At 23.5% G+C, this 14,393-nt stretch overlaps 1 protein-coding gene across 1 annotated transcript in view; it reads right to left on the minus strand.

Annotated features, from left to right (window-relative positions):
- Window positions 1–14,393, minus strand: part of LOC134833819 (putative pre-mRNA-splicing factor ATP-dependent RNA helicase DHX16) — a 33,399-nt gene that overhangs the window by 17,340 nt on the left and 1,666 nt on the right. The gene's annotated exons all lie outside the window — the stretch shown is intronic.

Consider the following 14,393-nt stretch of genomic DNA (forward strand, 5'->3'; position numbering starts at 1 on the left):
AAATTTTTTAAAAACATTTTTTTTTATTTTCTTGAAGTTGTTAAATTATTTAGATTTTTTTTTCTAAATAATAAAAAATTAAAAAAAAAATCTTTCTTGAGTTTTAGAAATTTTACAAAAAACAAAATTTAAAAATTTTTGAAACCAAAAAAAATATTTTAATTAATAATTTTAATAAATAAAATAGAAAATATAAAATTAGAAAAAATTTTTTTTAGCGCTTTAAATATTTATGTTGTTAGAAAAAATAATAAATAAAATGTTATAAAATAAAATAAATAAATAAAATATTTTTTAAAAACATTTTTTTAAATAAAAAATTATTTTAAACATTTTTAAAATTTTATTTAAAATTTTTTTTTTAATTTTTTTCTTTAAATAAATTTTAGAAAATATTAAAATAATTTTTTATTTAAAATTTTTTTATTAAATATTTATTTATTTTTTTTCTTAAAAAAATTAAAATGCAATTAAGTCTTTTTTTTCGTTTATTTTTTTTTCAGAACAACTCCCGAATACAATGACAAGAACTCTCCATGCAATATCGTTTAAAAAACTTTCGCAATCGAGTTAAACTTTAGTTTTCGCTGACAGATAAATTTATTGGTCTCAATTTCACAACACTGAAAAAAAAACTTGCAATTGTTCGAAGAAAGCGAAGCAAAAGAAGCGATACGATGAGATAATATATTAAACGACGTCGTTTTATGGGGTTTTTAACACAATCATAGCACGAACACGGCGGCAATGCAGGTGAATGCAATCTGTTCATCATTACGACAAAATCAGAAAATTCCTCGTTCGAGGCGAGCACGTTGTTCGCACAATCACTCGGCGTCGTAACGAAAAATTTTCTATTGAAAAGTAAATAAATCGATTCCATTAAATTATTCACTCGGTCATTCAATTATTGAGGTATTTTACGGAGAAAATCGAAGGTTTTGCCGGACGATGTGGTGTCATGTTATTTTCATCATCATATTCGGCTGAAATATGTAACTTTTTGCGATGAGGACCGAAGAGACGGAAGACATCATGCTACCGCAACAACAAACTAAGCTATGAATAAATTATTATTGCCTCCCAACGATGACTCGGCTCTCTTCATCCTCTCTCTGCATTTTGTTTGTTTGTCTCTCGTACACGATTTATTTTGTGCGAGGTAACGTTACAACCGCAGCAGATGTGGAAGAATGAAGAGTATGCCCAAGTAAAATAACATTCGAGGAAAAACGATATATTCTATGGATTGAAAGGGAATTAAATTTAGCTCTAAAAATTTAAATTAAAATTATTAAAATAAATAAAATTAATAAAATTATGAAAATTAATAAAATTATGAAAATTAATAAAAAATTAATAAAATTATTAAAATTATTAAAATTAATAAAATTAATAAAATTAATAAAATTAATAAATTATTAAAATTTGAAATTATTAAAATTAAAAAATTATTGAAATTATTAAAAATTATTAAAATTTTTAAAAATTAAAATTTTTAAAATTATTTAAAAATTATTAAAATTAATAAAATTATTAAAATTTAATAAAATTAATTAAATTATTAAAATTATTAAAATTATTTAAAATTATTAAAATTATTAAAATTATTAAAATTATTAAAATTATTAAAATTAATAAAATTATTAAAATTAATAAAATTATTAAAATTAAAAAAAATATTAAAATTAATTTTTTTTATAACCGCATTTTTTCCTCGAAAACCGGTAATAAAATCAACCGCTTTTCAACCCGCAGCGAATGTTTTGTTACACCATCCAAACAAACTTTTATTATGACTTGCCAGCACGCAAAATGTGTGCAAATGTGTTATCTATACTCGAACTCGGTCCTAATAAAAATCATGTAGCTCGTAGCAATGCGTCGTCGCTCATCGTCGTCATGTATGTGGCAAAAGGTGTTGCCGGTACGTGTCTGCGATAACCAAATAAAAGGCAATAAAGGATTAAATGAACTTTCGGGTTCACATATTGCACGAAAAATCAATGTCAAATTGTTCGCAAGGGAGCTTTTTATGAACTTCTGTCTGACTTGTTGTGTGTTTGTTTTTGTTTCCTTTTGTTTTTTTCTCGAGACAAGTCAAGAGTGTTTGAAGGATTTTGCTGTAAAAGGAGGAAAAAAAGGCTGACAACCTTTTTTACTTGTTTCTTGTTTTATTTGGTTTTCATAAATATTGAAGTATCATCATCATCGTCATTGAGTAGTCTGCTACTCGAAATTTAAAATAGAGGAGAATCTTTTTTTTGCACAAATAAAGAAGAAAATTTTAAAGAACTTGAATAAAAGATATTTTTTTGGCTTTTTTTTTGTTAGAAGCTTGAGCGTATTTTAAAATGTGAAAATTTTTCTATTTTTTAATTTTTTTTTTAATTTTCTTTAATTTTTAAAATTATTACGAAAAATTAAATTAGGTAAATAAAGTTTAAAAAAAAATAATTAATTTATATTTTTTCTGCAATTTTTAAAAAAATAAATTAAATAAAATAAAATAAAATTTAATTAATTTACATTTAATTTAAAGAAAAAATAATTAAATTTAAAAAAATTTAAATAAATTAAATAATTTTAAAATATTAAAATTTGTAAAAAAAATATTTTTTTATTAAATGTCTCACAAATAAATTTTTTAAAATTTGACAAATTTTTTGATTTTTAAAAAAGTTTTTTAAAACTAAAAATATTATAAAACGATAAAAAAAATAATTTTTAAATATAAAAATAAATATTCTTAATTATTAAAAAATTAAAAATTAAATAATAAAAATTGTTATCAATAAATAAATTAATTAAAAAAATTTTTAAATAAAAAGTAATTAATTAAAAAGTTAAAAATAAATTTATTTAAAATTAATTAAAAAATAAAATAAATTGAATAATTTTAAATTTTTTCTTAAAAATATTTTTTTTTTAGGTAAGACAGAAAATCCAACAGACTATATTTTTCTTTCAAAACGCGCTACAATATAAAAACTTTGTAACAGTACATGTTTTTCCGTTTTATTTCGAATGTACAAAGCCATTACCTATCCAAAAAATACACGAATGCTCAAAACATTTTCCATTGTGTGTTTGTGCCTCCTTTCATTTTATTCTTTATTTCATCTTCTTTTATTTTTTTTTCTTCATTTTTAAAAGAAACTGAAATAAAATTTCGCATACACGTTTCGGAAAAAGGAGCAAAAAAACGAAGAAGAGACTGTAAAATCCTGTTTTGCAAGATAAATTATGCATGCCTTGAGCATCTACTTACTTCATCGTCATCTTCGGTGCTTCTGCTGTTGAATAAACAACTTCTTGCAGAAGAGCTTTTGAAAGAAAAAAATTACAGGAAAATACAAGGAAATGCAGCTTGCTTATTTCATGTCCGGTTTTCATTTCACCTTTATCTCTAATTTTTTTACGAAAACTTAAACAAACGGAAGTTTTGAACAATTTTTTGAGTTTTTGAACGATTAAAAAATCTTTTTTGCTTTAAAATTTTCCTTTAATGTCCAATTTTCAATTTTTCCTTTGATGAAAAATACATGAACGAAAAATTAATGGAAGAGCAAAGACAGAAGACGAAAGACAACGACAAAAGTAAAAACAAACTGCCTTTAGACTTTTTTTTTCTTTGCTCTTAAAGTACGTTAGAACGATGGAAGATGGAAATGACACAACAACGAAAAGTTTGTCCAGCATTTTCTTCGATACTGTTGTTGTTGTTGTTACAGCAAACTTTAAATAAACAAACCTTTTAATTTTTAAATCACTTTTGAAGAACTTTTTTAAATCGCGCGCACGTTTTAACGAATTACGAATTATTTACTTGGAAAGTTTTTCGGTATTTTGAAAGGAAAATCTCATTGGCTTAAAAAATCACTTTGTAAGATGTTTTTCTAAAAATATTTACTTGGCACGGATTTGAAGAAAAAAGTTTTTATTAGAATTATTGATAAATAATAAATTAGTTGAGAAAATATTTTTTAAACTTTTTTATGTGAATTTTTTTATTTTTCATTGAGATTTTTATTTATTCAATAAATAATTAAATTTCATATAAAATTTAAATTATTTAAAAAAAAATAAAAAAATTAGAAAAAATATTTAATTTTTTTTAATTATTATAATTTAATAAATCAATACTTTAAAATTAAAAAATTAATTAAATTTATTAAATTGATTGAAAAAATGAAATTATATTTTATTTAAAAATTTTAATCAAAATACAAAAAAATTTTAAAAAAATTATTCAAAACCTTTAAGTAAAAAAATAAAATTAAAAAATCACTAAAAAAATATTTTTTCAAAAAATAATTAATTAAATAAATAAAATTTAATTAATTAAATTTTAAATAAATAAATTATTCAATTAATTATTTAAAAGAAAAATATTTTTTTTAATTAAAAAATTAAAATAAATAAACTTAAAAATTTTAATTAATTTTTTTTTAATAATTTTTTTTAATTTTTAAATAAAATAAAATTTCACTTCTTCAATCCGTGCAAAAAAAATCAGATTAAAAGATGTAATAAAGCTTATCCTTCCTGCTTTTAATTGCCTGATTTTCCGCTGAAAGAATTTTTCAAGTGTTTACCCTCGTCAGCGGCATTTCCATCATCAAACGTCATCTTCACATACTTTAATCCTCTTAAAAAGCAATTCACCGCATCAAAGTCGCCGCCAACGTTCGTACAATAAAATAATAATAAACACCCAACTGAATCGCAAGAGTAATTATAACAAACTGTAATCACACAAAATGTCAACTGCATAACGCGATTACTCCATCATAAATGCAATCATGGACTGAACAAATGAAAATCTGCAGCTACAAAGTTATCTTAAGCGCTTTTTGATGACTATGGAAGTCTTTGTTGAATTTTTATTGTTAAAAAAGCAAAAAGATGAGTTAAAAGACTCTCTTAACTATTGCCATCAAACACCATCCTTCCTTTATCTTCTGTATGGAATGATGAATGCCTTGAGGCATTTTATAAGAATATTTAACAATGACATCAACAAAGTTCATGCGGTTTGTAGTTAGGATGGAGCAATGAGGAAAAATGTTTCAATTTATTTTTTCTTTAAAATTATTTTTTTTTTTAATTTTCTTAAAATTCTTTCTTAAAAAATTAATTTTTTTTTAAATTTATTGCTTTTTTTTAAATTAAATTTTTACAAAATTTTAACAAAAAATTCATAAATTTTAATAAAAATAAAAATATTTCCTTGAAAAATTTGAAAATCGCTTTTTGCTAATTCAAACCAGCCTTACATATTTTACAAATTCAACTTAATAATTTTAATGAAATTTTTATGTAAATTAAATAAATTTTGTAAAAAAAATTGAATTAAATATAATTAAAAAAATAAATTTAATTTTCAGCAAAATTAATTAGGTACAGCTCAATTTTAATTTTTCAATGAATTAAATTAAAATTTAATTTTTCTTTTATAATTTTTTTGATATAATTATAAAAAAAAATTTTTTCAAATATTTTTAAATAAATATTTAATTAATTTAAATATTTTTATAAATATTGAACTTTTATTAAAATTTCTTAAATTTTTTTCAATTTTTACAATTTAATTTATTTTTTTGAATTTAAAAACAAGTTTGAATTAGCAAAAGGCAATCTTCAAATTTTTAACGGTTTCTTTTTGAATTGACATCCAAATGAATTTTGATTAAATTTTTATCTTTTTTATTTGATATTTTTAAATTATGTTTAAAAAATTTAAAGAATAAAAATTTGAAAAAATTAATTTGAAGTTGAAAAAATTTAAAAACTTTCTCAAAAAATCTTAAAATTAAAAAAAAATGAAAGAAAAAAAATTTGAAAAAAATTAATTTGAAGTTAAAAAAATTTAAAAATTTCTTAAAAAATCTTAAAATTAAAAAATATTGAAAGAAAAAAAATTAAATATTTTTTCGAATTGCATCCGCCTCAGCATTGTTATAATTTCAGCAAATACCCGACAGTCTCAACTATAAATTTCGTGTTCCGTTAAAAAGTTTTGTCAACAAGGACATTACTGCTGCACGAAATGCCAAAACGTAACAAAATAATTTTTCTTTCTCCCTGAAACCGTTTATTAGCAAACTTTGAGCAAGCAAAAATTAGGTCAAGTATCCCCTCTCTTTGAATGTTTTGTCAAGCTCATATCAACGCTTTAATTAAAATTTTACACAAGAACGAAATCCGAAAATCTTAACCAAGAGCAGCGTGTACTTGACACTAACCCATAAAATAGCAATAAAGCTTGTTGTTGAGAGCTTATGCACATAAATATTTTCCGAATAAAACAAAACACCATCATCGTTTACTTTTTCATCGAGAAAGAGGCAAAAAAGTAGTGCATTGTTAATATTCTCGCAACAGGATGCGATCGTCGTGCATTTTGTATCACTTCACACACGCTCTTATTGCATTATGCATGCATGATATGAGTCCGGAAGAAGGTAAATCCTGTCACTTTCACGTCTTCGTTCGCTTCTTTTGCATTTTCCGATGAAAATGCGATGAAATGAAGATGTTGGAAAAAAGTTTGCGGAGGAAGCGACGGAAACGATATGAATTATAATGACAATCGTGTCGGTTTAATGTCAAAAACACACAAAGGAGTAAGTCTCGAGGGATATCGTGGCAGCAGATGTCATGATTAATGGTATTTTGTCCAAATTTGTTTCATTTTGAACAAGTCAATAAAAGGGGAGAGCCATGAAAAGTTGTATCCTGTCACATAAAAGTAAATGCATCGAGAACGTTTCTCGGAGGAAATTGGATTTTCTGTAAGTTCATGTTCTGTTTTTTGATTTTAAATAAAATGTCAATTTTAGTTCAGTCTGTCTGTCAAGTTTTGAAAATTTTAAAAAAAAAAAATAAAAATTATTAAAATAATTTTATTAAATAAAAATATTAAAAATTTAATTAATTATTTTTTAAAAATTTAAATTAAATTCTTTTATTATATAAAAAATAAAAAAAAAATAAAATATTTAAAATAAAATAAAAAAAAAAAATAAATAAATAAATAAAATTAAAAAAAAAATTATTAACTATTTTTTTAATTTAAAAATTAATAAATTTTATTTTATTTTTTATTTATTTCATTTTTATTTTTTATATAATTAAAGAATTTAATTTAATTTTAAAAAAAAATAATTAATTAAATTTTTAATATTTTTATTCATTTATATTTTTAATTAATTTTTATTTATTTATTTATTTTTTTTAAATTTTTTATTATTTTTATTTTAATTATTTATTTTTTTTTTGTTAGAAACTCTAAAATTTTTCAATTTTTTACATAATTTAACTCTACAAAGTTTTTTTTTATGAATATGTAAAATAAAACAAAAATAAAATATTTTATAATTAATATAATTTTGAAAAATTAAATTAAATTAAATTAAATTTTAAAAATCTGAAGTTTGCGAAAAATTCTAAAAAAATTTAAAAGTATTTATAAAAAAAAAAACTTTAACTCATAATTTTTTTAAAAAATATATTTTAAATATATTTTAAAAAATTTAATAAATTTCTCAAAATATCATAAAATCTAAGAAAGCGCTTCAACCCTAAAATTGCTCTCAAAACAGAACAATATTTCCATCTTTTTCCATCATTTCATTTTTCATGAAAAACTTTTTTTTTTATTTCATCAGATGATGACTACTCAACATTCTACAACGAAGGTAACGAAAAAATATGTTTCACATTAAATGGATGACATAAATGAAAATGGTCATTATATGAAATTACCGAGGAAAAGTATATATTTGTACGGGCAAAGCACGAGAGAAGAGAGCAAGTACCGAGAGCAAAGTACTGTATTAAAGGTACAAATTGATTTGAAAAACACCGGACGAGACAGGATATTTGTTGTTGATTATATATTTTTTGTGCCTTTTTTTCTCATTCTCGTTACAGGAGCACATTTTGAATTATCTCCGATAATGATTTTTGCAATAAATCCCAAAAAGCAGAAGAAACTTCGAGTCGTTCCATTATTAACAGTCCATCTCCTGTTCAAATTCCGGTAAATTTACGATGGAACATAAAAAATCTCCTTTCCTTCTTCTTGCAAGTTTGGTTTTTGCTGCTTTGGTTGTCGTTGCACGAAAAAAAAGGACGGCGAACGTAAATTCCTTTACGCCCAATTTAGTTCTATAGATATTATAACTCTCTCTGAACAGGTAAGAAATTTTACGTAACTCCCTCAAAAAAAAAACAACGAAAATATTTTGACTCGATGATGTTTTTATAGAGCGACAAATCTAAAAATTTATCAAACAAGTAATTTGTCTTTAATAATAAATGTGAATTCCCCGGGGACATTCATGGGGGACACGAACTAAAAAAAGGACATCATTCATCTGTGTGTTTTTTATTGATTTGACCTTTTTTTGGTCGTCGCAGTATTTAGAAAAGAACAACATCATCAGCAGTATGATCTAAAAGTGAATTAATTGATTGGCAGTCGACATTTTAGCTTAAACTCAAACAACGTTCCATCATGTTTTATCGTGAGTATTTTTTTTTTGTGTTTCTACTGTGAAATGTAGAACGAATTTATTTTAGATTTGATCCAAAAATAACAATAAATAAATTTAATGGCATAAACAAGAATGAAATAATACGAAAAATGGATTGTCGGTAGCTGCCAATTTTTCCGCGCGCCTATTTAATATTTTATTGATTCCGTGGTTGGCAGCTGACTAACAGCGAATGGAGACCAGATGCGAAATTTTATGTATGCAGAATGCGTTTGGATTGGAAAAAAATGCGATACAGCGGTAAGTACGTCTGTCAAAGTTTTTATATGACTTAAAATTGTTTCTTTTTAGAGCAGCAGCTTTTAGTTTAAAACTAACTTATACCCTTTGGCTTCCTTCTACCCATGAACAATTCAATAATGGCATATTCTTAAAAGTGTTTGAATACTGAACTGAGCTTGAGCATAGCCTTACGATACTTAGGGAACCTCGTAAAGAGCTTTTCAAAAAGTAACCCATATTTCGAAGAGTATCCGCAAATAAAGAATTATAAAGAAAGTACAATATCGGTATTATCAAAAGTTATAATCGCTATTAACAAGACGAATCTACAAAGAGCCTCATGAACACATAAACATTTTGAAAATTTCAAGAATGATCAAGACAAGGGATGATTTGAAAGTGTCCTATGTTCTCTAAACGAAAATTTTAAATTTTAGTACAAACCCAAACGATCATGAAAAAGTATCTTGCAAAAATTCGGCTTCGAATACAAAAGTAAGTTCGTTTTAGCGTCATAATGTTAATTCGGAAGTAAAGCTAAAGTTTTATTTTAAACAATTATTTTTTTCTTTAAAAATGTTTTGAGATCAAGCAAAAGAAGGATAAACTCGTTTCCTCCTATGCTTCGTGAATTTGAACAGTTTGTCCCCTTACTCGTTCAAAATTCTGAAAAAATGACAGTTAGTCACCTTATTCTAAGACAACTTTTGTTACTTGGATTTTTTAAATTTCTTAACAGTTTAATAAATTATTTTCATAAAACAAAAATTAATAAATATAGGTAAAAATAAATAGAAAATATATTTTAAAAATTAACCTAAAATTCTCGCTTATGTCAAAAAAAAATTTCACGACAACTTTTTATTACGAATCATCATGATTACTCTATCTGGAAAATTATAGCAAAATATTGAAACAAAATTATGAGGTAAGAAGGTCATATTGTTGCCAAAAATTCATTACGTACCAATAAATAATTGAAAATAAATTTTTAGATTACGAACAAACAAAAAACAACTCGAACATGACATAATTTCAAATTCAACTTGCACTTGCCTCGACAAATCGATACCACTTAAATAATTTGGTTTTATTGATTTTCACGCCTGACTTGATTCGCTCCTTACCTCAAATCACATAAAGTATTTTTTTTTTTGTAATAAATTAAAAACAAAATATTTATTAAAAATTTTCTCGATTTTTTTCATAATCAAAATAATTAATGATAAAAAAAATCCCACAAATACCGCAGCTTAAATAATTTTCGGGTTTAATATTATTCACACCATCTAATTTATTATACAGCCCGAAAGCCATTTGACAACACAGAAAAAAAATCTGTCGGGGGTAAACAAGATGGTGTAAATTTGATAGCCACAAAACTTTTTTTTCCGCTCTCAAGATAAATAATTAGCTTTGTACCCTTTTGTGTCTAATAAAAAAAAATGACAAATTACTTCAAATGTCATAAAAAATCACAACATGACACAAAAACGTTTATTTCCCTTTTTTTTATTATTTTTATGATTTTCGTCAAATACAAAAAAAAAACAACAAAAAAAGGGTAAAGTACCGACAGTAATTTCTGATGTAATTTTTCACACATAAACTGGAATGGAAACATAATTAATGGATAATGGCTTAACAACTTTTTTTTATTTTAATTCAGATGGATTTTTTGGTTTGAGAGCTTTGAGAGAAGGCTTTGGTTCAACGACATTTTAATCCGGAGGGATTTTTGAACAGAACTATGAAAACAATGTGTTGGCATTGTGCTTCTCTTGCGTTAAATCACACCTTTGTTAATATACTACATTCAAAGCGCTTATTGTCATAAAAATAACGATTCATGTTTCTCTTTAGCATCTAGATTTTTACTATATGAGAAGATGACAAGTGCTTTCTACTGTTATCAGGCTTTTATTTAAAGCTTTTGAAGATTTTATCAGACACAAAGTTTTAAAAGGAAAAATAATCTGAAAAACAAGAAACGAGTAACGAAAGCTCATTTTTCCAATAAAATAAAATTAAAAAAAAATTATAGAATTTTTTGAAATATTTTTTAAATAATTTTTTTCGTATTTTCATTCATTAAATTTTTTTAAATTTTTAGTTTAAAATTTTTTTAATATTTTGAGAGTCAGTTTGGAAATATCAATTTTTTTTATTATTTTTTTTTTAATGTTTTATAATATTTTTTAAATATTTTGATTTTGTTTAATTATTTTTTTATTTAAAAATTAAAAGAAAAATATTTTAAAAAATTAGATAAAACATTAAAATCGTGTAATAAATCTAAATTAAATTTTTGTCCATTTTTTAAAGCCTAAAATAAAATTAATTTTATTTATTTAAAATTTATTTTAATAAAAATCTTATTAAAAATTAATTATTTAAAATATTCTTTAAAATGCTGTATAAAAATTAAATTTAGATTGATTTTACGATTTTTATGTTAAATCTAATATTTTTAAATATTTTTCTTTTAATTTTTTAAATCAAAAAAAAAATTATTAAATATTAAATAAACAAAATATAAATATTTAAAAAATATTATTAAACTATTTAAAAAATTAATAATTTTTTTTTTAAATATTTAAATATTTTTTTTTTGTTTAATTTAATTTAAATTATTTAAATAAAATTTTAAAAAATATTTTAGAAAAATCAAATCATTAAAAAATTATTTTTTTCTGAATTTTTCCTTTTTCAGACAAACATTTAGTCTCTCAAAATGGATTTTTTCGTAAAAATCCAACATAACATCATAAAAAATAAAAAAAAACTCCGACGATAAACTCTTTTAATGCGAAATTCTCATGTGATGTCTCTCGTAGTCGTTACAAAATCTTTGTTATTGTTATTCAAATCAGACCGCGCCACACACATCCATTCACTTCTCAAGCATCGCTGTCATTACGCTCGTCTTTCCTTTCTTTGTACTGCCATTACTACCCGTTACAACAACAACAACAACATGCGGCGGCGGTAAATTACACAAAAAGCATCAAGTTTCACGTCATTATCATTTTCGTGATTATTTCCCTTTCAAAAGCACCCCACTCGAGTACTAACATTTAAAATGTTGGTTTTACGTCTAATTTACTCCTCTTTTTAAAAGGATCTCGATGGCGATGATGAAGATGATGCGAGACTGCCAGAGGTTAAGTTCGGGGAGAATGTGTTAGAAAAGTTTCTTGCCGAGCAAAAATGTTTTATCTTCCGTAACTGGGTCCCTTAATGGTTCATCCTTTTACTTTTCTTTAATGATTTGATGACTTTTGTGGCATTCACGGTTCACATCTTTTTCTCCCTCTTAAAATTTCTCGTAAACAAACAAGAAAAAGGGAAAGATATGAAAATAATTAGTTTTTACATGTCAATAGCGCAAAAATGTTGAGAATTTCTGAAAGAAAACATTTTTTGACGAAGAACGTGTTTTGCAGCAATTTGTTACTCAAAATTACTTTTTCTTTCGTTCTCTCGCCAAATTTAGACATTTACCGTCGAACGAGAGGAAAAACATGAAAATTGATAATAATAATGTGATCATCAGAGTGAGTGAGCAAGAAAATATATTTAAATAGCTTTGTTTGGGCAAATATTTGTCTGCACAATGTCTACAAAAGCAGCAATTTTTTGATTTTTCTTCGTAGTTTTTTTTTTCGGTGAAATAATGCTAATAATATTATATTATTCGTCGAGAGAAATGTTTGAACAGCACGCCGCCGCTATAATTTATGTCTGATCTGATAAAGAGATAGCTCTGTGTGTGAAAGTGAAAATATGTCACACGATGGATTATTTGTCGGAATGCTGGCGATAACAACGGGATGTGTTAATGTTAATGTTTTCGCTTTTTTGTTTGCCATGAAGGGTTCTTTAAGAGGATGTTAAATCCGGATCAGAGCCAAATGCTTTTATTTTTATCAAGTTAGGTTGGATTTGAAGGAAAATACGATTTTCAGAGTTTAAAAAATGATTTTTTTTGAAATTTAATTCGAAATATAAAAAATTTAAATTTTTTGAATTTTTTATTTATTTGAATTTAAATAAATTTTAATTAGTTTAAATTTAAATTAATTTATTTTTTTTTATTTATATAGTTAAATTTAGAAAAATATTTTATTAAAAAAAATGTTTTAAAAATTCCTGAATCGAATTTAATTAATTTTAAACTTAAACTTGTATTTATTGGAAAATTTTCAAAATAATACAAAAATATTACAAATATATTTCTTAAAATTAAAAAAAATTGAAATATTTTTTTTACAATTTTATTAAAAATAAGTTTAAATTGATTTGAAATATAAAATATTATTTTTTACATTTTATTAATAATAATTTATTTTTTAAATTTAATTTTACTAAATTAAAATTAAATTTATTAAAATTAAATTTAATTTATTAAATTAAAAATTTAAAATTTTAATTAATTAATTTATTTATTTTAAAATTTAAAAAAATATTTTTTTTAATTTTCCAAATTAAAGAATAAAAATTTGTTAAAAAGCAAAAATATTTTTTTTCTTATAACCAAAAAAATATTAAAAAAAATATCTTCAATTTTTTTTTTTTTTAAATTAAATTATTATATAAAAAATACTTTTTTTTACTTAAATTTTTAAAAGTTTTTTAATTTAAATATTATTTTTTGAAATTTTTTTATTTACAAAAAATATCCCGATTTCATAAAATATTAATGAAATATTTCAAAACTTTTTTTAATTTTTTTTTAATTTTGTAATAAATTAAAAAAAATATTAGATTAAAAAATACAAAATTTAAAATTAAATTCGTCGAGAAAAGAATTTTAAAATCATGAAAAATCATTTTTCAGTTTTAGAATTCCCTTTCTCCAAGAAACGACACTAAAACGACCTTTTGACACTTTTTTCCATATAAAATATTATTTTTTTAATCCGTAACACGCTCAACAAAAATATCCGACACGAGAAAACCATCCAACCGACCCACAAAAGCCGCACACTCTCACAATTTATTATTTTTTTCTCTCCATTCATACGCGAGAGTCAAGTAAGGATGCCGTGAATATGACATTAATCCGCTTGCAAAAAAAAAAATACTTTCCCGTCACATCATTTATTCATAGTTACTTTCGTATTCGGAAGGATTATATCGCGCTCATGCAAAATTCAGTCGTGTGCTGCCTGCTTACAATGTTTCTTAATTAACTTCCATACAGCAACAACGAGCTTAATTTCCCAGTTTGTCAATTAAGTTTTTGCATTATTTATGTCACAGTTGAGCTTTTTGGAGCAGCGGATTTTTTTTCCTTTTATTTTGTATTAAAATAACAACTGCAAGTTTCCTTATGAATAATAAAATGACGGCAATTAGCGTAACGTGGAATTAAATTGTTTTATTCGCAAAATGTTAGAAAAAGAAAAAATAAAAAAAAAAATATTGAAATGAATAACACACACGCCTGCCCGCCCATTATTCGAGAAATTATTTCACAGTTATTTAAATTTGAATAGACTTGCACACAAACAAAGCAGTATCAGGCTCAGATAGCTACCTAGACTGACTTTGCTGCATGTGAACGCACACATGAGCAAGCATAAAAAATTTTTTTCATGCATT

This window comes from Culicoides brevitarsis, chromosome 3 (genome assembly GCF_036172545.1).
Source record: "Culicoides brevitarsis isolate CSIRO-B50_1 chromosome 3, AGI_CSIRO_Cbre_v1, whole genome shotgun sequence".
Lineage (NCBI taxonomy): Eukaryota > Metazoa > Arthropoda > Insecta > Diptera > Ceratopogonidae > Culicoides > Culicoides brevitarsis.